Consider the following 26,224-nt stretch of genomic DNA (forward strand, 5'->3'; position numbering starts at 1 on the left):
GTGACCAACTCGGTTCCACCGAAGTCATAAACTCGGTGGTACCGACTTTCACAAAATGCATCAACTTTTAAATCTCGGAGAGACCGATATACACAAATCGGTGGAACTGAAAAGGTGGCTAATGGTCAGATGGCCCAACTCGGTGACATCGATACCAAAACTCGAAAATTCCGATTTTGTGTACCGAGGCAGCAGAAAGTTGGTCACCTGATATCGGTAGCACCGATGCAAAATCGGTTATACCGATATGGTAGGTTTGGCTAGGGTTCTGTGTGGGTTGAAAATGGGTAGGGCCGAATCTGAAAACTTGGTGGCACCAATTTTTTATATGTGGCTGTGGACAGAAGTGTTATGTGGGAAAATGACTGAGTAATTTTGGTGGCTATCTCTCAGCACTTGAGCAACTAGTTCATTTTAATAACTCACCCCCTTTTAATAGTATTGGCTTTCCTATGGACTCAAAAGTGATTTCTAACAAATATAAAATGAAGGGTCGTCTTGCTTGAAGCTTGAGCCAATCTTATTCCTTTCTTGCACCAAGGGGCTTCTCCACATAAACCTTTAGACAAAGCTCTCTAAGGACTAAACCTGAAATATACTAGGTAAAAGTGTTATTCCAAGAGACAATGTATGTTGTCATGTATTATCAAAACCACCAAGGGAGCATATTGCGCTTTCAATCTCCCCCTTTTTGGTAATTGATGACAACATACAATCAAAGCTTCAAATAGAAATACGCATTAAAATATGACAACTTTGAAAGGCGCATGACTAGTACAAGCTCCCCCTCAATGTGTGCAATCCATTTTTAAAGGATTCACCAAGGCAATGTGGTTCAGTAGAACCGAGAATGAAAATCAGGCCTCTGGGAGAAATCGGTTGGACCAAGTTTTCCAGATCGATGAAACCAAGTTGCATTGAAAATCAACTCCCTAAAAACTTGACAAAGAAATTCTAAGGATACCAATTGAGAAAAGAGATCAAGAAAAGAAACAATTCCAAATAATCTTATTTTGTGTTTTTCGAAATTTTATATATACATACATTTAGATGAGAGTTGAATGTTTCCAAGAGAGTATGCAATGAAAAATGTGAACCATACAGGAAACTCCATCTAGATGTGGGGCGATGACTAGGTCACCTATATTAGAGTATTTGACTTGAGGAGTCAAGCAAGAATGCTTGATCATAGGTAATACTCATTGTTAAGTGCAAAATGGGGTTACCATTTTTCGATCTATCTTTTAATGTCTTCATATCACTTGAGTTGCTTTACCCCATGACTTGGTGTAAAGCTTTATCAAGAATATGAGTACAAACCTTCGAATGATGCTAATGACGTGGCATGTAGGTGAACTTGTTGTGGATGCTCCAAGTTGATGATGATCATCTTGAGCTGGGAGCTATCCTTGTCATTTTGGTTCACTTCTCACCTACAATGGTTAGTCATGCAAGGAAGAACATAATATTTCCAAATGACATGAGTGAATTTCATTATCATATAATTTTCAAGGATATGATTTTGTTGTCTTCTTCCTCCGTCTCCAAGGAGAGGGTTGCTGATACTTGGACATGACAAGATTACTTTTGAGGTGAGTTGATTGCAATATTGTGATGTTCAGTTATTCCAAGTACCTACAAAAGGTTAGATGCAATACAAGGGAGCAGAGTTTTCCAAGATATAAGTTAGTGTCAAATCAATGGCATCATGGAATTGAGAATCAAGCTCATGATCTTGCATGCATTAGAATGAGTCTAGCTCAAGATTGAAGCATCAATGATGTTCAACTCACTCCTAAAACGACAAAATACTTTATCATCAAGTGTTTTGGTTAAGATATCAGCTAATTGTTTGTCGGGTACAAACATGCTTAAGATATATATATCTCCTTTACCAACATGATAAGAAATGGAATGATGTCGCACTTGAATATGTTATGTTCGAGAATGTTGCACATGATTATATGCAATTCTAATAGCACTTTCATTGTCAGACAACAATGGAACATGTCTAACATGAATGCCATAATCCTTAAGAGTTTGAGTCATCCATACTAATTGAGCACATCATGATCCAACGGCTATATATTCACCTTCGGCAGTAGATAAAGATAGCAAATTTTGTTTCTTGGATGTCCAAGACACAAGATATCTCCCAAGAAATTGACATGTACCCGAGGTGAATTTTCTACCAACCTTGTCTTCGGCATAGCCCGAGTTAGAATAGCCAACAAGATTAAAAGAAGATCCCTTGCGATACCATATGCCAAAGTTTGGTGTATGTATTAGGTATCTCACGATTCTTTTAGCAGACAATAGATAACACTTCTTTAGGTGCCACTTGCTATCGGGCACACATGAAAACACTCAACATAATGTTAGGATGGGAGGCACATAGATATAGCAATGAACCAATCATTGCTCGATAAACCTTTTGATCAACTGGTTTGTCCTCCTTGGTGAGGTCAACATGTCCACTAGTAGGCATAGGGGTTCTCATACCTTTCCACTCTTGCATGTTGAATTTCTTGATCAAGTCCTTGGTGTACTTGGTTTGAGAGATAAACGTACCTTCTCTCGATTGTTTCATTTGCAAGCCAAGGAAGAATTTCAGCTCACGCATCATTGACATCTCATATTTCTCTGACATCAATTTTCCAAATTTCTCACTAAAATGTGGGTTAGTAGAACCGAAGATAATATCATCCACATATATTTGGAATACAAATAGTTTTCCTTTAACACTTTTAGTGAATAAGGTAGCATCAATTTTTACAATTTCAAAACCCTTTTCAATGAGAAACTTCGTTAGATGTTTATACCAATCTCTAGGGGCTTGTTTAAGACCATATAAAGCTTTCCAAAGTTTGTAAACATGATTAGCTTTCTTAGGGTTCACAAATCCGGGAGGTTGTTTGACATAAACCTCCTCCTCAATTTCACCATTTAGAAAAGCACTTTTGATATTCATTTGGTAAAGAGTAATATCATGGTGATTGGAAGAAGCAAGAAGAATGTAAATAGCTTCAAGTCTAGCAACAGGGACATAAGTCTCACCATAGTCCATACCTTCAACTTGCGTGCATCCTTGGGCTACGAGACACTCCTTGTTGTGTACAACTTGTCCATCTTCATCTTGCTTGTTCCAAAACACCCATCTTGTACCAATGATGTTTTGCTCGCCTTTAGGCTGTTCAACAAGTGTCCACACTTGATTCCTCTCGAAGTTGTGTAGCTCTTCGTGCATGGCATTCACCCAATCCGGGTCTTGAAGGGCTTCTTCAACCTTCAAAGGCTCAATGCTCGAGATAAAATAATAATGCTCACAAAATTTAGATAAATAAGATTTAGAGCAAGTGATTCTCCCGTTTTTTTATGTCACCGTGGATTTGATTCAGCGGATGATCTCTGTCTACGCTTGCTCGAACTCATGACAGCTTCTTCTTGTTGGATGGTCGAGATTCTTAATCATCATCATCATCTTGCACGTTGTCGTTGATAGTGTCAACTCCTTGAGGTGGTGGTGAGGAAGGTTGAGGTGGATCATCATGATGTACTTCTTATTATTTTTCATCATGTTGTGTACCGCTTGTGGATGCCTCCATGTCGTTTTGTGGTTTGCCTTGACCCGAAGTAGGAGCTTCCACTTGAGTTGATCAAGTACTTTCCTTCACCTCCATGGGACGAATCTTGCCGATAGGTAGATCTTGGATGGATTCCAAAGGTTCGTTATCTCCTACATCATTTGGCAATTGTTCGACTTGCAAACCATTAGATTCATCAAACTTCACATCTACTGTCTCTTCAACTTTTCGAGAGAAGCTATTATAGACATGGTAAGTGTGAGAGTTTGAGCCGTAACCGAGTAGGAAACCTTCATGAGATTTAGGAGAAAATTTAGCGCGACGATGCTTATCAAGAATGTAGCACTTAGAGCCGAATACTCAAAAATATCCAACTTGGGGTTTGTTACCGGTGAGTAGCTCGTATGTCGTTTTATCGAGAAGCTTGTCCAAGTAGAGTCGGTTTATGGCATGGCAAGCTGTTTCCATGGCTTCTGCCCACAAGTGTCTTGGCGTCTTGTATTCGTCAAGCATCGTTCTCGCCATCTCTAAGAGAGTCCAGTTCTTCCTCTGAACAACTCCATTTTGATGAGGTGTGTACGTCGCCAAGAACTCATGTGAAATACCCTCTTCGTCACGTAAAGTATCCACATTTGTGTTCTTGAACTCCGTTCCGTTATCGCTCCGAACCTTCTTGATCTTCACTTCAAATCGATTTAATGATTTCCGAGCAAAGATCTTGAAGATCACTTGTACCTGAGACTTTTCATCAAGAAAGAATACCCACATGAATCTAGAAAAGTCATCAAGAATGACTAAACCATAAGAATTTCCACCGACGCTCTTGTAAGCATTGGGACCGAAAAGATCCATGTGAAGCAGGTCGAGTGGCCTTCTTGTAGTCATGATATTCTTCACGGGATGATTTCCACCAACTTGCTTTCCTTCTTGACAATCACTACAAAGTCTATCTTTGTCAAAGATAATATATCTAACTCCAAGAATATGATCACCTCTGATAAGCTTGTCCAGGTTACGCATACCTACATGTCCTAACCTTCTATGCCATAACCAACCTTTAGAAGATTTTGCAATAAGACATGTACGGGGTTTGGATATTTAGTAAAATCGACAATTTATAGATCACCTCTACGAAAACCACTAGACACCATGTTATGATTGTCACTACGAAACACTTGGCAGTCAACTTTCATAAATAGCACATTGGAACCAAAGTTTGCTAGTCTAGATACGGAAAGAAGATTGTAGCCAAGGGATTGAACAAGCATGACATTTTGAATAGAACTATCATGAGATATGGCCACCTTACCAAGACCAAGTACTTTACCCTTGGAGTTGTCTCCAAAGGTCACGTACCTTCGAGGTCCACGGTTTGGTGTGATCTCATTGAACATGTCTTTATCTCTGGTCATGTGATCAGTGCATCCACTGTCGAAAACCTACTCCTTTCCACCGGTCATGTAGTCTCTAAGGTTCGCCATAAGACTAAGGTTCCTCATGGTCTTCTCATACTCGATGTCAAACTCTTCATCTTCATCGTAGTATCCATGCTCCACATTGTCGTCGTCGGACGAAATATCCTCGTCATAAGAAATAAGAGTTTCATCAGTATTTTGACTATGACAATGTTGATATTTATGCATTCTAATGGCTTCAACAATGATATTGCTAATAGTAGTGACATCTCCTTTAGCACGCATGAGGTCATGAATCTCAAATAGGCATTTATCAAAATTAGGATCAGGTGGCTTCATTTTGTGAAAGGCAATGCATTTGTGGATAATGATATCAAGATTTTTTCAAGGAAAAATTTGGATATCTTTTCTCTAAGTCTTTCCACAAAGTATGAGCACACTCAAAGTTTGAAGTTGATTAAGAACTTTTCTTGGTAGTCCTCTAATGATTAGCTTAACCGTGTTAAGATTGCTAAGCATATCAATTTCATAATAATGAGAAGGATGTATGGGATCCCTGTGAGGCGCATAGGGATATTCAACATACTTGCGCAAATGGTTTTCATCAAATATATCAAGCATTTAATATTTCCATTTTCTATAATACTCCCCATTGAGAATGGGCACTCTACAACTAAAAATTCCGGAAGTAGTCACATTCATCTTCCTCCAATGGTGATTAAACCAAGGTTTTGGAGACCTAGATCTGATACCAATTGATGGATCGATAGAAGAGGTGTCTAGAGGGGGGTGAATAGACTACTTGCATAAATTAAAATCCTAGCCTTTTCCCAATTCTGTAGCGACCCGACTCAAAACGAGTCCAGCCTGTGTGTTTCCGTGCCATCCCTGGATCAGTATACTGGCACACACAGTACATCAATGTATATATCAAAGTGCAATCACATGTAAATAGCGTAAAAATGATATATACCTTAAATATCTCAGCGGAAGCAGTCAAGGGAGTGGAGTCCCAATAAACACCAACGACAAGTTGAGTGTAGACCGTAACCCTGAATCGTACTCTTACTCGTCGAAGAAAAATATCTGCAACATAAGACGTTGCAGGTGTGTAGGTCAGCATATTGAATATGCCGGCAAGTCACATATGAGAGGGGGTAAAATATATTCTATACTATATGCATATATGGCAGGGGGTGTTGTAAGTTTTTAGCATAAAGCAAAATTTTCTCCTACAACAAGAGGGGCTAAAAGCAAAATATTACTACAAAGGTTGGTTGTTAACGAGATGGTTCCGCCAACCAGTTCTCATACCCGAGTTGTCAATAATTACCCTCATCAAATATATATAATGGTGTTGAGAAATCCAGATAACTTCAGTTCCTTTGGCTCAAGTTGTCCATGACCGTGGACACGGCTAATCGATTAGGTTTGAGTACTCTGCAGATTTTTGCACACGTTCCCCACAAGATTTGATCGCCTCCGTGTATGTCCTCGCACTTCAGGGTGTTTGAAGACCGGATGATCAAAACATGGTCTTTCAACGGGTCCCTCTGAATCCCTGTCGGTGCCCATCCAATCCTACCGTTCTCCTACATCTGCTAGCACCGCCTGTCCAGAGTCGCCGCGTTGCCAACCAAGCCAGAGCCCATAATGACTTGTCGCTGTGCAGGTAAGCCTTGGGTCTTGAAAATATCCGTCCGTCTCTTTGAGCCTGGGTGAAGCTTTCCGCGGGATGTCATGGCCTCTCCAGCATCCCGGGTCATCCACTGGTTTCTCCAGGGAGCCGATCAACCGTCCTTCACCCAGAGTTGCATTGCGTCCTAAGGTCTTGAAAACAGAAGAAAATTTAAACTCTCTCTGTTTTGGAATTAAAACAGAAGAAGAAAAATTGATTTCTAATCGGACAGGGTACACGTGGCGCTCCCTGGTTGGCTGGAATAGTGTTTGCTGCGGGGAAAACTGACAAACGGCCGCTATTTAACTAAAAACTCCGGCTAACTAATAAGTAAAGAAAATCCGGCTCGGTCTTTTAACTAAACCGAAGGGGTATCTGCAATCTAATCTAACGCGTATATTTCAGATCCAACGGCTACGGGAGGGGGTCATGGGGAGCTCACAGGGGCTGCCGGCGATGGCCCTGTTCCGGCGAGGCAGAGGAGTGGCGGTGGTCGGGGTGGGCTCTCCGGCGATCTCCGGCGGCGTCCGAAGGTCCAGGAAGATGGCGGAGCTCCTCGTGCGTCCGTTGGCAGTCTCGGCAGGGCGCGTGGGCGACGAGGACGAGCTCCTCGAGCTCGGGGCCTTCGGGTGGAGGTCGGGCTCCAGCGAGGTGGTGGCAGAGGCAGCTGGGTGGCGGGCTCAGGGTTTTGGGGAGGGGAATGGAGTGTGGAGGGGGCGGCGGTTTCTCTGGTGGCGGCGGGGGGCGCAGGGAGGTGCGGCGGCTAGCTGTAGAGGCTCCCGGAGCTTCGGCTCCGGCGAGGTGGTGGCGGGGCGGTGGAGCTTGGGCAGGGGCGGCGAGGAGGGGGAACGGGGCGAGGAGAGGGGCTCGGGGCCGGCTTAAATAGGGGGGAGGGGTGCTCGGGATGGTAGGAGGAGGGGGGTCCGAGGCAAGATCGGCCGGCCGGCGTGGATGGCAGGGGATCTGGCGTGGGAAGGAAAGAGAGAGGAGGGAGAGAAGGAAGGAGGAAGAAGGGGTCGGTCGGGGGAGTGGCTCGGACGCGGGCCCCACTGGGCAGAGAGAGAGGGGGGGTGGCGCGCAGGCTCGGTCAACTGGATCCTAAGGGATTCGGTCCTGGACCAAAAGATAGGGGCCGATTCGGCTATAAAGCGCCCGAGGCGCTTTCCTAAAAAAAAAACTTTCCCGATTTTTTTGATTTTTAATAAAACAGAAACTAAAAGGAATAAAAGGAAACAAAATAAAATAATTAATATAGGGTATTATATACCAAAATTTTCAGAAAAATATCCTCTACTCGATTAACATTTTTCCAAGGCAAAAATAAAAACTTTTAAAATAATGTTTTTTTTCAGAAAATCCCCTAAATGCTTTATTTCTTTTTGGCAATCATTTTCACAATAAAACTTTGGCTTTCTTGGCTCAAAATATTTCAAAAGTGCCCCTGGGTTTGGAGGGTCATATTCCTCCTCTCTTTCTTGCTTGCAAGAAATTATTTCCCGGCACTTCTTGCACGAAGAAAACGAATACAAATGCAAAAGAATTCAAATGCAAATCTCCATTCAAATTCTTTATAGTTGAAGAAGTCACGTCATCTTCTCTCTTTTCTTTTAAATGATTGAATATGAATTCACCGGAGAAGGGGAAAGTCATTTTATTCCCTCTCATTCAAAAGTTTTGAAAAGTTTCAAATTCTCACTCAAGTTTCAATCACTCAAGCAAGCAAACAAACAAACTAATAATTTTATTAACATTCCAAAATTTGGGATGTTACAAACCTACAACACTTAAAATGAATCTCGTCCTCGAGATTCGAAGAGGCTAGAAAGAAAAGGTTTAGGTTTTGGAGGACTTCTAACAAATCCAATCTCCTGCAACGTGGGGTGCTACCACACTTAAAATGAGAGTTACCGGTCCCTCAAATTATTAACAATCCTCTGGGATCTTGGCATCTCACTCCTCACATTGTTCATGGTAACTACTTTGGTGAACCTCTTCCATTGTATTCATAATGTTTCCATCAAAATCAAGGGTTCTTCTGTTGATATAAGCTTCTTCCGTCACTGGGTCTTCTTAACTGACAGGTCTCGTGATCATTCTAAATAACTTATCGATGATTCTCATGGTGGTCTATCATTTGTGGTTATCCTGCAATGAAATGGGTCTTGGCTTCATCCTCACCGTAAAAAAAATTCCTACGCATGACAACAAGTGCCATGTACATGGGCTTTCATCATACCATGCTAAGGCTTAAACAAAAGCTTCAAAGAACGTCATCTCTCACTATGGGTAAGTCTCTCAGATTTACCTTTTCGAATAGCAAGAGAATAATAAGAGTAAGTCATCATGGTGGCCAAGCCATGTCGCACTGAAATCATTACCTTGTATAAGGTTTAGTGAATCTCGTATACTAACACTTGGGCATCCTCACAAGCGTTGCAGAGTTTCTCTTGTCCATGAACGAAGTTCGGATAATCCATTGGTTCTGCAAGCTGAACGAAACATCTATCGTATCTTCACAACTCTCAGGTTTTCGTATGCTCCTAAGAAAACGTTTGCTGATCCATCATAGCTTCTTCCATAAATCATATTCATTTCATAATCAATCCTTTATTACATCCCTGCTTTCTTCAAAATTCTAACTCAAAAGTAATTTATTACAAATGCTGCCATCCACATTGTTCGGTAGGGTCAAACATTTCTGCCAACTTTATTCATCTGTCTCTCTTGGAGGTACTTTAGTTCCACTGGATCTTTCCGAGGTGCTCCTTGAAATGATCCATCTTTTGCTTCATCATGGTGGTCATGAGCTTCATCTCCATCATCTCCGCACGTACCTCACTCAGGTATTCCTGGGTATGACGGAGTCTTGCTTCAAGTATTTCTCCAATCTGACGTATGGCTTCCATGGCAGCTTCACGAACAGCACCAAAGAAGGTTGCTCGTGGTACACGTGAAATGAAAAAGTATTGCCCCATAGTCTTTGGACAAACTCCTTTCACATGGTGGAGGTGTACTTCCACGTACCAAAGTTCCACTCCATTCTCCATGAATGGGTAGCCTTTGTAGACTGCATCCCCTTCAAGATGAATGTGCTTCATCATGTCCTTCAGGATTTTTGGGTAATCATGATCACTGGTCAGGGTCATGATCGTTTCTGGGCCCTTGAGGACTGACTCGTAGAGAGTTGTCATCTGCATGTGTCAATAAATAGGTATTTAGAGGAGTGTATGTGTCTCCTTGGTAATGCATGGTACATTCGTACTCATTGGATCCTGTGAGTTCACTGATTACTACCACACTTAAAATGAGACATACTCATGCCTGCATAGACCATATTTTCTCATATCCTCATAATGTTCAGAGATCTTTGTTCGATGAGAAACAACGAATACAGTTTCAACATAGGCAATCATGAGACAATAAATTCCATTTATTCATGGTGTTATTACAATCTCAGGGACTTCTGTTACAAAAAAAAATTCACTCCATGATCTCATGAAAAACAAGAGTTCTTCATCTTACATTTATTGCCACGGTCAAAACTTAACTACTCCTTTTTAGCTTTCTTCCTTTGTGGACAATCGCTAGCAAAATGTCATGCTTCCTTGCAACGAAAGAAAATGAGTTCTGACAAGTCTCGAGGCATTTTAGTGTTTGCTTTTGCTCCTTGGGTTTCCGGCTTCCTTCCTGAGCACATGTATATGTGGTGGCCAAACTCAATGCACTTGTAACATCTGACATGACTCAGGTCTATATCTACAGAGATTTGGCTCTTCCGAGGGTACTTTTTCTTCTTACCGAACTCCTTTATTTTGGCCAGTTCTTCTATTTCAAGTGGATCAAACTCCACTTTTTCCGTCGGGAAGTTTCCCAGATACTCTTGGTTTCCCTTCGTGCAATCCTGTGAATAATGTCCTTCTTCTCCACATGAGTAGCATGCATTGGAGAAAAATCTGGTCAGACCTTGTCCATCAGGGTCTTCAATATTTTCGTTCATCACCGGCTCTTCTAGAATCTTCTTCTTGAGTGTTTCCTTCATTGCTTCTTTCTGCTGCTGGACAACTTGTTGTACCTTGGGGTAAATGTGACACTGAGCTGGGTAGTGGGTGGTTCCTTCACAAAGGAAACAAGTCACCTGACTACTTGGGCACTCCTCAGCTGGGTGATTTTCTTCACAATGAGTGCATCCATCCTTGTGTTCTTCCTGGGTGTGTCCTATTTCTCCACAGATCTTGCATGCACAAGTATTCTCCTTCGGATTATCATAGCACTTCCGAATGAGACGGGATCTTAACAGAGTCTTCTTGAATTCGTCCCAAGTTTCTGCTCCACTAAATCCTTGTATGGCATGGTGCATTTTCCACCAGATAGCAGCACTTTGGGTAAAGTACTGGAGAGCGTGTTCCACTTCATACTTGCTTGAGATCAAGTTACTCCCGAAGTGGTTCTCCATGTTCTGAATCCATATCTCAGCTTCCAGCTGGGTCATTGGTCCAGAGACTACAAGTCCAGCTTCATACTCCATCTGGTAGGGTTGAGGTTTTGGGGATGAGACGGGTAAGAGAGGGAGGGAGATACACACAATACAAACATTATTTTTGAGAATAGGTTTTATTTGTGGCTGTCAAAAAACACACACCAATGACGGCTCACAAATCATCGTATCTAACGTGGGTACATAAAAGGCGTTTGGACTTCTAATGGTCATATAATTATTCGAACACTTCAGGGTCTTCGAGTTCTTCGGGTCTTGAGAGTCTACTGTTGGTGTAGCTTCAATTCTTCAAATGCATGATGAAATCCTCTTTACTTTGAAGTGGGACTCAGTTGATCCTTCATGTGGTCAAAGGGGTAAGGGTATTGTCTAACTTTTGGAGGTGAGAGGGAACATTCGATGAAATCAGAAGAGATGAGAAGTAAAAGGTGTTGTTGAGAATAAAATTTTTGAGAGATCCTTTCCTAAGCAATTTCCAGTTTCTAGGGTCACGTCCTACAGTCAACATGTGCTCTGATACCATTTCTGTAGCGACCCGACTCAAAACGAGTCAAGCCTCTCTGTTTCTGTGCCATCCCTGGATCAGTATGCTGGCACACACAGTACATCAATGTATATATCAAAGTGCAATCACATGTAAATAGCGTAAAACTGATATATACCTTAAATATCTCAGCGGAAGGAGTCAAGGGAGTGGAGTCCCAATAAACACCAACGGCAAGTTGAGTGTAGACCGTAACCCTGAATCGTACTCTTACTCGTCGAAGAAAAATATCTGCAACATAAGACGTTGCAGCTGTGTAGGTCAGCATATTGAATATGCCGGCAAGTCACATATGAGAGGGGGTAAAATATCATCTATACTATATGCATATATGGCAGGTGGTGTTGTATGTTTTTAGCGTAAAGGAAAATTTTCTCCTACAACAAGAGGGGCTAAAAGCAAAATATTACTATAAAGGTTGGTTGTTAACGAGATGGTTCCGCCAACCAGTTCTCGTACCCGAGTTGTCAATAATTACCCTCATCAAATATATATAATGGTGTTGAGAAATCCAGATAACTTCAGTTCCTTTGGCCCAAGTTGTCCATGACCGTGGACACGGCTAATCGATTAGGTTTGAGTACTCTGCAGAGTTTTGCACACGTTCCCCACAAGATTTGATCGCCTCCGTGTATGTCCTCGCAGTTCAGGGTGTTTGAAGACCAGATGATCAAAACATGGTCTTTCAACGGGTCCCTCTGAATCCCTGTCGGTGCCCATCCAATCGTACCGTTCTCCTACATCTGCTAGCACCGTCTGTCCAGAGTCGCCGCGTTGTCCAACCAAGCCAGAGCCCATAATGACTTGTGGCTGTGCAGGTAAGCCTTGGGTCTTGAAAATATCCGTCCGTCTCTTTGAGCCTGGGTGAAGCTTTCCGCAGGATGTCATGGCCTCTCCAGCATCCCGAGTCATCCACTGGTTTCTCCAGGGAGCCGATCAACCGTCCTTCACCCAGAGTTGCATTGCGTCCTAAGGTCTTGAAAAGTCTTGACTTAACCGGTCTTGGTTATTGAATTATTCTCGCATCACTCGTGATAAACTCTCAACCAGAATCCCGTCTACTCAAGCATAGCAATATGAAATTTGTCATCCCGGACAAAGTAATGGGGTTGTTGGGTGCCTAACACATGATACTACAATATGTAACCATAATTTCCAAGTACCTAGTGAGCATGCAGTTGGGCATAGGATGGTAGAACTACAATGCATAAAACATAGGTGATACATGATCAAATGACTTGCCTGGCGATGTTGACGAAGAAGAATTTCTCGAGAAATAACTTGATAGACTACTCGTCACTCTCCGATGAAATCTATACAACAAACATATCATTCACATAAGAACTCATACTAGCAATCATTCTAGCAATCAAAACATAAGAGAGAGCGAATAAAATCCGAAAGAACTTCAAATAAAACTAGGGAGTCTTCTACTACATCAAACGCTAAATAGTTTTTGTCTAGCAGAAAATAAAATACTTAAATAACAGATAACTAAGATATAAATTTAATTAAGATAAAATAGAGTATTTTTCACAAAACTTTTTGAAAGTATTTCCAAACGGGATTTGAAACAGTGGAGAAACCAATTGCAAGTTATCAGGGAACTAGAATTGATTTCATGATAACCTATGCAAATAAAAATCAAAACTTGTTGCAACCTACTGTTAACTAACAGAAACAAAACATAATCTTTCTGAAATAATAAATAGAATAATTTAAAAACAATTATAGAAAAGGAATTAGCCGTAACCTAAAAGAGGTGAAACAGAAATTGTTTCACAAGAAACAATGAGCTAAAATACTCAAACAAATCTATTTTTACCACTGATAACTAAGATCACTAGTGATCAGTAGCAAAAGGAATCAAATTATAATCTATTTTTAAACTCCTGGAATAAGAAAAATAAGGTTTAAACTAAATCTGATCTAATTCAAATTTGAAAATTTCAAACATAGACAAATTATATGTTTTTAAAAACTACAGAAAAAGTGTGATCTACTGGAAAAAGTATCAACTCCATTGGAGTTGTGGATCAAACGTTATGAGAAAAAGAAAATTTAAACTCTCTCTGTTTTGGAATTAAAACAGAAGAAGAAAAATTGATTTCTAATCGGACAGGGTACACGTGGCGCTCTCTGGTTGGCTAGAATAGTGTTTGCTGCGGGGAAAACTGACAAACAGCCGCTATTTAACTAAAAACTCTGGCTAACTAATAAGTAAAGAAAAACTGGCTCGGTATTTTAACTAAAACCGAAGGGGTATCTGCAATCTAATCCAACGCGTATATTTCAGATCCAACGGCTACGGGAGGGGGTGATGGGGTGCTCACAGGGGCTGCCGGCGATGGCCCTGTTCCGGCGAGGCAGAGGAGTGGTGGTGGTCGGGGTGCGCTCTCCGGCGATCTCCGGCGGCGTCCGAAGGTCCAGGAAGATGGCGGAGCTCCTCCTGCGTCCGTTGGCAGTCTCGGCAGGGCGCATGGGCGACGAGGGCGAGCTCTTCGAGCTCGGGGTCTTCTGGTGGAGGTCGGGCTCCAGCGAGGTGGTGGCGGAGGCGGCTAGGTGGAGGGCTCGGGGTTTTGGGGAGGGGAATGGAGTGCGGAGGGGGCGGCGGTTTCTCTGGTGGCGGCATGGGGCGCGGGGAGGTGAGACGGCTAACTGTAGAGGCTCCCGGAGCTTCGGTTCCGGCGAGGTGGTGGCGGGGCGGTGGAGCTTGGTCAGGGGCAGCGAGGAGGGGGAACGGGGCGAGGAGAGGGGCTCGGGGCTGGCTTAAATAGGGCGGAGGGGTGCTCGGGATGGTAGGAGGTGGGGGGTCCGAGGCGAGATCGGCCGACCGGCATGGATGGCAGGGGATCTGGCGTGGGAAGGAAAGAGAGAGGAGGGAGAGAAGGAAGGAGGAAGAAGGAGTGGGTCGGACGCGGGCCCCACTGGGCAGAGAGAGAGAGGGGGTGGCGCGCAGGCTCGGTCGACCGGATCCTAAGGGATTCGGTCCTGGGCCAAAAGATAGGGGCCGATTCGGCTATAAAGCGCCCGAGGCGCTTTCCTAAAAAAAAACTTTCCCGATTTTTTTGATTTTTAATAAAACAGAAACTAAAAGGAATAAAAGGAAACAAAATAAAATAATTAATATAGGGTATTATATACCAAAATTTTCAGAAAAATATCCTCTACTCGATTAACATTTTTCCATGGCAAAAATAAAAACTTTTAAAATAATGTTTTTTTCCAGAAAATCCCCTAAATGCTTTATTTCTTTTTGGCAATCATTTTCACAATAAAACTTTGGCTTTCTTGGCTCAAAATATTTCAAAAGTGCCCCTGGTTTTGGAGGGTCATATTCCTCCTCTCTTTCTTGCTTGCAAGAAATTATTTCCCGGCACTTCTTGCACGAAGAAAACAAATAGAAATGCAAAAGAATTCAAATGCAAATCTCCGTTCAAATTCTTTATAGTTGAAGAAGTCACGTCATCTTCTCTCTTTGCTTTTAAATGATTGAATATGAATTCACCGGAGAAGGGGAAAGTCATTTTATTCCCTCTCATTCAAAAGTTTTGAAAAGTTTCAAATTCTCACTCAATCACTCAAGCAAGCAAACAAACTAACTAATAATTTTATTAACATTCCAAAATTTGGGATGTTACAAATTTAATGGTCGGCAGATTTTAGAGATTTTAACAAGTCTAGTGCACCCTACACATGCTAGTCAACAAATATGGCAACAAAAAGTAAAGACGTTGCACATGTAGTAAGGAGTAGAGTTGAGGAAGATTAAACGTGAAAAAGTTGACACTGCGATTTTTGGCATGGTTCCGACAGGTGGCGCTATCGTACGTCCATGTTAGTGGAGACTTCAACCCACGGCGGGTAATGCCTACAAGAGTCCATGGTGGGCTCCACCCACAAGGGTTCCACGAAGAAGCGACCTTGTCTATTCCACCATGGCTTCCGTCCACACACGACTAGCCTCACTCACGATAGATCTTCACGAAGTAGGCGATCTCCTTGCCCTTACAAACATCTTGGTTCAACTCCACAACATGAAGTAGGAGGCTCCCAAGCGACACCTAATCAATCTAGGAGGCACAACCCTGCAAAATTTAATAGATGTGGTAGAATGTTGAACTCCTTGCTCTTGTGCTTCTAAAGATAGTCTTCTCAATAATCAATCACTCTCTCTCAAATTTGTCAGGGGTAGGAGAGATTGATCTTGTGGAAAGCAACTTGGGGAGGCTAGATATCAAGTTTCAAATGGATGGTTGGTATATCTTGATCTCAACACATGAGTAGGTGGCTCTCTCTCAGAAAAATGGTTCTGGCATTGAAGAGTGTGTTCCGAGTGCTTCCTCTATGAATGAGAGGTATGTGGAGGGGTATATATAGGAAGCACCCAAAATCCAACCGTTACACCTAAAGTGACCAACTCGGTGACAATGAAGTCATAAACTCGATGGTACCGACTTGCCCAAAAAGCAACAAATTTTTAATCTTGGTGAGACCGATATTCACAACTCGGTGGAACCGAAAAGGCGGCTAACGGTTAGATGGCCCAACTCGGTGACACTGATACCAAAACTCATAGGTTCCTATTTTGTGTACCTAGCCAACAGAAAGTTGGTCACCTGAACTCGATAGTACAGATGCAGAATCAGTTGTACAAAAATTGTAGGTTTGGCTAGGGTTCTGTCTAGATTGGAAATCGGTAGGGCCGAATGTGAAAACTTGGTGGCATCGATTTTGGATATGTGGCTCTAGACAGAAGTTTTATGTGGGAAAATGACTGAGTAGTTTTGGTGGCTATCTCTGAGCACTTGAGCAGCCACTTCATTTTAGTACCACACCCCTTTTAATAATATTGGCTTTCCTATATACTCAAAAGTGATTTGTCACAAATATAAAATGAAGAGTATTCTTGCTTGAAGCTTGAGCTAATCTTATTCCTTTCTTGCACCAAGTGGCTTTCTCCACATAAACCTTTAGCGAAAGCTCTCTAAGGACTAAACCTGAAATATACTAGGTAAAGGTGTTAGTCCAAGAGACAATGTATGTTGTCATGAATTATCAAAACCACCAAGGGAGCATATTGTGCTTTCAATGACCTTTCATCATCCATACTATCCTTCCATCGGGATAAAAATGAGCAGTTTAATAGAATTGCATGATCATCTCATCGTTGCAAGCAGTCATCTCTCTGCCAACAAAATCTTCAATGTCAACTAGCCTGAAATTCTCTCTCACATGTGAAAAGTAATCCTCATTGGCCTTGATGTAATCTCAATCAGCATATCTTATGTCACTGAGTTTAGGACTCTTGTCTAGCAACACTTACTCATAGAAATCTTTTTGCTCCTTCATGTGGAAACAAGGATCAACATCAGTTCTTCTCCTGATAGGATATGTATCTATAGTCCTCCACTTCCTCAAACATTCATCCCTTCTCTTCTTCATGTCTTGAGCAATAAGATGAGCAGCATTGTGCAATGGCAAGTGAGCTCTTAGTTTCATCAGCAGAGATGCATCTTCTTCCTCCACTGTAGCAAACTCTCTCGATGGGGAGCTTTTGTTCTTCTTTGTTGTAGGTATATCCTTAATAGTCCTCTTGTGAGCTACTCGCTTCTTAGGTGCTGAAGGTTTGGGAGCAAACTTCTTTGGCATAGCATCAAACATGAGCTTCTTCTTCTTAGCAGGAGGGGCATCAGCTGGAATCGCTTCCTCCTCTTGCTCAGCAACTTCTGTCGGGTCTTCATACATAGAAGTTGGCTTTTCAACAACATGCACTACTCTCTTCATGGCTCTTTTCTGACCTGTCTTCTTAGCTTGCCTCGAAGAAGGGGCTCCAAGGGTGAGATCAATCCTCTCTGAGTAGCCTCTGGAACTCTCACATCAGCAGGTTTGACATACTGTTTTCTCACAGTCTTTTTGACAATGACCTTCTCCTTCTACTTCTGGGGAATAATCTCCTCTCGGATAAAATCACCACCTTCCTCACCTGAATTAATCTTCTTCCTAGACCTGATAGTTTCCTTAGGCAATCCATGGGAACTAGGTGTACCTCAGTGAGAAGTTGTCCTCTCAGGACTAGTGTGTGAGTCCATCTCAACACAAGGCTCACTGAAGTTGTTCTGACTATCCTCTGATCCTGTCATACTAACACACACAACCAAGCAGACAAGTAAACCATGTGAAAAGAGTTAGAAGAGCTGGAGTGGATGAGCATCACAAAAATCAGAAGTTTTCGAAAGTTTGAACTCCAGAAAAGTTAGGTTTAACTTTGTGCAAAAAAGAGATATTGGTTCCACCGAGACAAAATTTTCGGAGCCACAAAGACTGGCATTCTATTTAATAGAAGGGAAACTTGGTTTCACGGAGACTGTTGTATGTAGCGCTAAAACCAAAATCGGTAGGACCGATTTTGCACACTCGGTGACACCAAGATTCACTTTGTAGACTATTAACCCGAAGTTCTTCGTTCTATAACCTATGGGAAAATTCGTCTGCATGGAGTCATTGCAATCGTGGATAGATTTAATCTAAGCCTATTTGCAAAAGATTCGGAGATGGGAGCACAAAGAGGGGCCAGATCCATACACTAGTGCGGTGAAGGATCGGCTACGACGACGACGACGAAGGTGATTCCCGTCGACGGTGAGGACTCTAGTGGCGAGGGCGCACGAGAAAAGCAAGGGGATGTCCTGAGGACTAGGGCACGACAGCGAGGAGGTGCAAGGAGGCGAGGTTTAAAGGATTATTTTAGTGACACCTAGTCCACGGAGAATATATACCCCCTAGATCTCAGTGACACCGAGTTCCATAACTGCTAGTTGATAGTGAAACTCGGTAAGGCCGAAAAGAAACAATGGGTGCTACCGAGAATAGAAAACCTGATCAATCCTAGGCTTCGATTGGACTGAGTTTTTGAGGTTGGTCACATCGAGATGCACTTTGGGAGGTTTTCGAAGACAGTCCTTGTCGATATGGATCTCCGACTGCACCTCACACACTGTGTCCCTAAAGTGCTTGCTCAAATATTTGTGATGTAGCATGAATAGAATTTGAGACGAGAAAGCATAAATAGCTAGAGATAGGTACTTAGGCATTCTTGTATATCCAACTGGCCAAATAAAATGGAAAGCCAAATAACAACCATTGGATATCCTCTAATAAGCAAAATATGCATAGCAACATGCTCACACAATAAGATGTCAAATAAAACCTGTTAAACATGAACAAACACTCTTGTATCTACCAAGCACTTTGGCAATGAAGAAGTCATCTATATACGAGTATATTGACATAGGAGCCAAACAAGAATACTTGATCATCGGTCATACTCATCGTTTAAGCTTAAGTGGGGTTTCCACTTTTACATAAAGCTTTCAATGTGTTCACACGTTTAAGAGATGCTTATACTCAAATCTTAGAGTAAAGCTCCCCTTGATGTGACATCCCCCTAAGAGGGGTAAACTAAGCTTCGATTTTTTCATAGAAGACTTTATGTAGGTGTAGTACTGGTGGATGCTCATTGTTGATGAAGATTATCTTGAGTTGGGAGCAATCCTTGTTGTTTCTGACTCTTCTCACCTACATGGGTTAGACCCAAAGCACAGGGAACATATGCAAGGATATCTATGGACATGGAATGAAGTGCATGTGATATGATCCAAAGATACATTAATTACCTTGTCCCTTTCTTATCTTTGAGGGAATGTGTGACTCCTTGAACTAATGCACACGATTGGAGTTGATTGCATTTAGTTCTTTCCAAAATGAATAAGAGTGAATTTTATTGGCGAAGTCACCCCTCAAGAACTTCTCTAGTTCTTCTTCTTCGGTACCCACATCAACTTCTTGGGGATCCTTAGAGTTGTGGTAGTACTAGATGGAGTTGAGCTAGTAGTGTCCTTGGGAATCCGCTTGACCTTGGCTTGGGGTTCTCCCTCAAATGAGTCGATCTCCTCTTGGAGCTTGCCCTTGCCCTTGTGGTCTAGTGGTAGACGGTCATGTTGAGAGCTTGTTACCTTGGGGAAAGTAGGATCATACTTCTCCCTTTGAGGAACAAACTTCAGGATGGGATATTGACCTTCTTCCCATTCAACTCTCTTGGCATTGAAGTACCCAACACCTTGCTTCTTCCGATGTGCTCCTTGCTTGCGCACAATTTCCTCGAATTGCTTACTTCCGGCAAGACTCTTGAAGACACCTCTCTCTATAATTCCTTTCAATAATTTGTTATCTTGCTCAAGTGTATCTTGGCTAAGAGAATCATTAGTGGAATCAAGAGAGTGACTAGCAACAACATCATTTGATTTGACTTTAGCATTGTTGTTACTAGATGTAGAAATTTTCTTGCCTTTGTTACTAGTGTTCTTAGATTTAACTTGGGGCACAAAAGTAGACAAGGGTAATCGTTTGGACAGATAAGAATAACTCTTATTTCGAAGATCATCATTGATTGCTTTTAGAAACTCATGCTCTTGCTTTAAATTTAGCTTCTCATAAGTTCTTGTAAGCTCTCTATGATCTTCTAGAATAGTTTAATGAGCTAACTTAAGAGTGTTTAATTATTTAGTTAGTCGTTCAATCTCTTTCTTATCATCATCATTCGGCTTATCTTGACTAGCATGATTATTATCAAGTTCATATTCAATGTTATCATTAGTCTTGTCGAAGAGCAAGTCATCTTCTCCTAACAAGTCATCCTCATCACTATCAAAATCAAAGTACTCGAGGTGTGATACCTTGCGGCCTTTTTCCATGAAGTAGTTTCCAATCCCTTCATTTGGTGAATCAAATAAGTAATAGGAGATGGAGGAAACGAGTGCAAGACCGTCAACACCTTCATCTTAACAATAGTCGGAGTTGGACAGGTAGCCTCTCTTGAATTGGTTGTCGGACTTGGAGCCGGATAACCGTTCACAAACATGAGCTTGATGTTTTCTTCTTGAGCTGCTCTCGGTGTACTTTTCCTTCTTCTCCAATTGCTTACTTCTCCCTGAGTGTCTTCGTTCATAACAATCTTCTCTACTCCTTCTCTCTTTGCCAGGTGACTCTTCTTTTGAGCTTCATCTTCTAGGTGACTCTTCTCTTTGTTTGTGGGGGAACCGAGCACTCATTGGAATATTGTATAGGCTTTCCACAATTGTAGACGTTTCGATCACGTCTAGATGAATGCTTCTCTTCATATCTTGAGCTTGAGCTTCTTCCTTTGCCTCTACTCTTGTAAAACTTGTTGAATTTTTTGACCATGAGGCTTATCTCTTCATTGGTAACAAGGTTGTCATTTGAAATAGCTGGAGTATCAGTTGAAGCTTTGTAAGCACCGCTTGACTTGTTGTGCAACTCATCTTTGTCCCGAATGACATTTCCTGAGCGACAATCATTCCAATGGCTTCCGTTTGCTTGAGATCCTTGTAGTGTGGCATCATTTGGATCAATGTGCACATGGTGTCGTATCTTCCATCCAAGGCTCTATGTATCTTCTTGATGATGAATTTGTCGGTCATATCTTCTTTTCCTAAGACGACAATCTCATTTGTGATGAGAGCTAGACTAAAGTACATCTCATCGACTCCTTCACCATCCTTCATCTTAAACTTATCAAGCTGACTTTGAAGCACATCCAACTTAGACTCCTTGACAGATTTTGTAGCTTCATCATATCAATAAAAGTATCCCAAATTTCCTTTGCATTTTCAAGGCGGCTGATTTTTTTGAATTCTTCGGGCACAGGAAATTGAACAAAATGTCGCAGTCCTGAGCATTGTATTGCAAAATCTTCAATTCTTCCGCTGTCGCATCACGATTCAATTCTCTTCCTTCTCCAAAGAAATCACCTTGCACACCTACACGGACAACATCCCAAAAAGTAGGGTTATGACCAAGAATATGCATTTTCATCTTATGCTTCCAACTAGCAAAGTTTGTACCATTACAATATGGACCTCTACGGTGATAATTTCCCTCACTAGACACCATACTCTCCTAGCTTGTGAAATCAATGCAATGGAGAGAAAAGCTCCGATACCACTTTTAGGATGTGAAGTATGTCTAGAGGGGGTGATTAAACTACTTGACTAAATAAAAACTTGGCCTTTTCCCAATTTTAGTTGTGGGCCAGTTTTAGCAATTATGACTAGTCAAGTTGACCCTACACATGCACATATAAGAGTATAGCAGGGACAAGTAAAGACATGCAAATGTAATCTTGAGGGTAGGAAGGAAGATCAAATGCAAAGGTTGACACGGCGAATTTTGGTGTGGTTCCGATAGGTGGCATTATCGTACGTCCATGTTAGTGGAGACATCAACCTACGGAGCGTAACGGCTTCGAGAGTCCACCGAGGGCTCTACCCACAAGGGGTCCACGAAGAAGCGACCTTGTCTATTCCACCATGGCTTATGTCCACACACGACTAGCCTCACTCAAGATAGATTTTCACGAAGTAGGCGATCTTCTTGCCCGTACAAACTTCTTGGTTCAATTGCACACCACAAAGTAGGAGGCTCCCAAGCGACAGCTAACCAATCTAGGAGGCACCACCTTCCAAAAGGAAATGGATGTGGTAGAACGATGAACTCCTTGCTCATGTGCTTCAAAAAATAGTCTCCTGAACACTCAATCACTCTCTCACGAATTTGGCATGGGTAGGATAGATTGATTTTGTGGAAAGCAACTTGGGGAAGCTAAATATCAAGTTTCATATGGTTGGATTGGAATATCTTGATCTTCACACATGAGTAGGTGGCTGTCTCTCAGAAAAATGGATGTGAAAAGTGTGTGTGTGTCTGTGTTGTGAGTGCTTCCTCTGCGAATGAGAGGACGTGGAGGGGTATATATAGGCATCCCCAAAAATCCAACCGTTGCACTAAATGTGGTGCCGAGTTGCACTAAATGTGGCAACTTTTGAATTCTCGGTGAGACCAATAGATGAATCTTGGTGGTACCGATATGATGCCCTAGGATAGTTTCCAAATCTCGGTGAGATCGATTTCAAATTCGAAAATTCCGATTCTTGAAATCTGCTCAATAGAAAGTTGGTTAGATGCTTTCGGTGGCACCGATGTGAAACTTAGTGGTACCGAGAGATTAGGGTTTGGCAAAGGATTTGTGTGGTGGAAAATCGGTAGGGTCGAGTGGGAAAACTTGGTAGCACCGATTTTGCTGTTTTGGCTTGGGACAGAGATATTTGTGGGAGAATGATTGAATATTTTGGTGGTTATCTCTAAGCACTTGACCAATCGATTCACCATAATACCTCACCCCCTTTTAATAGTATTGGCGTTCCTATGGACTCAAAAGTGATTTCTCACAAATGTAAAATGTAGAGTGCTCTTGCTTGAAGCTTGAGCCAATCCTATTGCTTTCCTTGCATCAAGGGGTTTATCCTCACAATCCTTTAGCCAATGCATCTTTGAAATTTTCTGAAATATACTTCGATAAGGTCATTAGTTCAATGATACATATGTTGTTATTAATTACCAAAACCACCTTAGGGGAGCAATTGTGCTTTCAACCTCCTCCTCCTACTTGTGCCTAGTAGTAGTGAATCTTCACCTCATGTACTTGGTTTTAGTTCTACTAAGTCCAAAACCTTTTGATTCTAAGGTTTCTGTCCATAGCTCTAGCTTCCTATTGAACCCTGTCTGATTATCATCGACTAGCACGACATCCCGCAAAGAGCATACACCATGGGATATCTCCTTGTATATCCCTTGTGACCTCTTCCATGACCAAGGAAAAATGATAAGGGCTTAAGGATGACCCCTAGTGCAGTCCTATTTTGTCGGGACCTCGATCCTAAGCCATAGGAATCTAGCCTGTAACACATCGCATCCCTTTGTGGTCTCACGCACGATTAACTCCACGGCTGCAGCCTTACTTTAGCCGGGACCGTTTGCATCTTTTGACTCACGTATGCGATAGTGTCGCTAGCAATCCAATGTCAAAGAACCCGGATCGACATGTCTAGTCATAAACCAAAGTGGCAGTACCGCACAAGGACAGGCATACATGACCCAACAAAGCAGGTGTCGGTCATCGGCGAATGTAGACGAGTCGTAGCAAGCTACAAGGACTCCATTACATCACGTGACATTTCCCCAAAGGGGACAGACACAACAGCTATGAAGGACACATGCCGGTCAGCCAATGTATTCGGAGCAGTAGCGAACTACCAAGGCTCGTTGGATCACAAAGGGGCATTTCCTTGTAAGGAGTGCTACTAAAGTTCACGACTAGGTATTCGAACCCCATATATACCAAGTAAGACACACGTACGCATGGCATACCGATATGTATAGGTACATCGATGGCATCACAACATAACCATAAACATACAAGCTTTATTTAAGAGGCTTGGAAGAGCCACACACATAATATTACACATTAAGGGTCTCACGAGCCATAATAGTAGTCATACAATACAAGCCAGCGGAAGAGTTATAAACTGTCTGGGTACAGACAGGGCAACTAGAAGGCACATGGCCTGACTATACTACAGAGCCGGCGTAGGGCCAGATCGTAGCTGGGACACCAGCTACTCGTCGTCGTCGATGTGTACAAAGAACCCTCCATTAGGGTCATTAGCAACCTCTGCAACATTTATTAAGCAAACATGAGTACGAAGGTACTCAGCAAGACTTTAGGAGAACTAACTACTCATGCAAGGTATCAAATGGTATTGTGGGGTTTCATGCGGGAAGCCAGCATTTGACTCGTGGCTAGACAACTTGCACTTTGAAATTAGTTTTGACAACTTGATTTCTCGCACACGAGTCCACTAACACCACAACAATACACTATCGTGGAATCATTCCGTCTCCATACGGAAATGCCGTCCACGACACTCACGCTTATCTTGACAATTTTATGAGTAGCCATTGAAGTTATCTATGAACAACATATGTCTCCAAGTAGTCCATATCCGCGGACGCGGCTATTCGAATAGATCATAACCCTGCAGGGGTGTACTTCGTCACACACGCTCTCGCCACTTATCGCCATGTGCACGTCATGCACCTCGGCAACCTTCAAGTGGAAGCCCAGCGAGGGAGTCGGCCACGACCGTTAACCACAGTAGTACCTAGTCCAGGTTTATCGCCTATCTGAGAGTAACCCGTACGGAAGTCCGGCCGGGGTTTCCGCCACGGCCTCAAACGATGTGCGCAGGGTTCCCAAGCCCACCATCCGGGTGCCACTTGGTACACCGTGCCACTGCCTACCGCATCGGCCCACCTCTCAGGTCAGCACCATGCACGGCCTCCAGCATTACTATAAACACCTGAAACTACTTGCAACTCCTGGACCGAGTACTACGCGATTAATAGGCCGAGCGGGGTCATATTTCAGGGCCCAGCATGTGGTAGTATCTAGTCTTGGATTACATACACGGAACTCAGTTCCTAAGGACGGTTCCGATGAAACAACCCGCCATGTACTCCTACACAGCCTTTCACCGGTACCTTTACCAAATCAAGTTCAACACACAACCTTTGCTCATCAAACACATTTCACAATTCTGTTCATCTCCCAGATGACAGACCATACACAACTCTAAGCATAGCATGCATAGCAGGATAAGGCACTTCACAGCTCAAGAAACTACCAGGTATGCTAGGTTGCAAGGTTTGGCTATTTACTGTGACAAGGTTAAGTCATGCAAAGGAAGTGGGTTCAACTATCGTGGCAAAGCAGTTGAAGCATTTGATCTTAAATGCAATAAATAGGTGCAGGAGCAAGAACATGGGAGTTATCAGAATGATCAAAAGGGTTGCTTGCCTTGTTGCTCAGAGGAGGAACGATATCCGTCGGACGGATATTCGGTGGAATCCGGGGGTGCGGAGCCTACCGAAATGAATGGCAACATTCAATAACAATCATATGCACTCAAAATGATGCATGAGCATGGCATAAGAATGCAAGGTGATAAGTTATTATTTTCAACATGTATTAGGTTTAGAGTTGATTTGAATCACATTCGAATAGCAATTCAAACGGGGTATTCTCGGATACTGGTTTAATTGATTCGACCTGATGCTCAGATCAACTTGATGTTAACATGCATGAAATGTCATGTTATGGTACTGATTTGTAATTAGGACAGTGGTGAACATTGTATATATAATGGAATTTGAATATTTTTGCAAATTCCATTTATAAAGTGATTATAAGAATTGAATTATTCCTTATTCCACAATTTAGGGTTCTGTAACTTTTTCAAACATAGTTGAAAATAGCATAATCAGAATCCTTGAATTTTTCTGATACTTTTTCATATCTAAATTATTTTCATTGGAGTTACAGATTAATTTCTATGATTTTTACAATTTTTAGCAATTTCCTGAATTAGTTTTATACTGGAAATTCTATTTATTGCATCAGGCTGACGTCAGCAGGTCAGCCGACCTGTTCAGGTCAAACCTGACAGGAGGGCCCCACTGGTCAGCCTCTCTGGGACTAATCCCGCGCTGACCAGCCCTAACCGAGGTTTGACTTGGCCTTGGGCCCACTTG

Source organism: Hordeum vulgare, chromosome 5H, assembly GCF_904849725.1.
Source record: "Hordeum vulgare subsp. vulgare chromosome 5H, MorexV3_pseudomolecules_assembly, whole genome shotgun sequence".
Classification (NCBI taxonomy): domain Eukaryota; kingdom Viridiplantae; phylum Streptophyta; class Magnoliopsida; order Poales; family Poaceae; genus Hordeum; species Hordeum vulgare.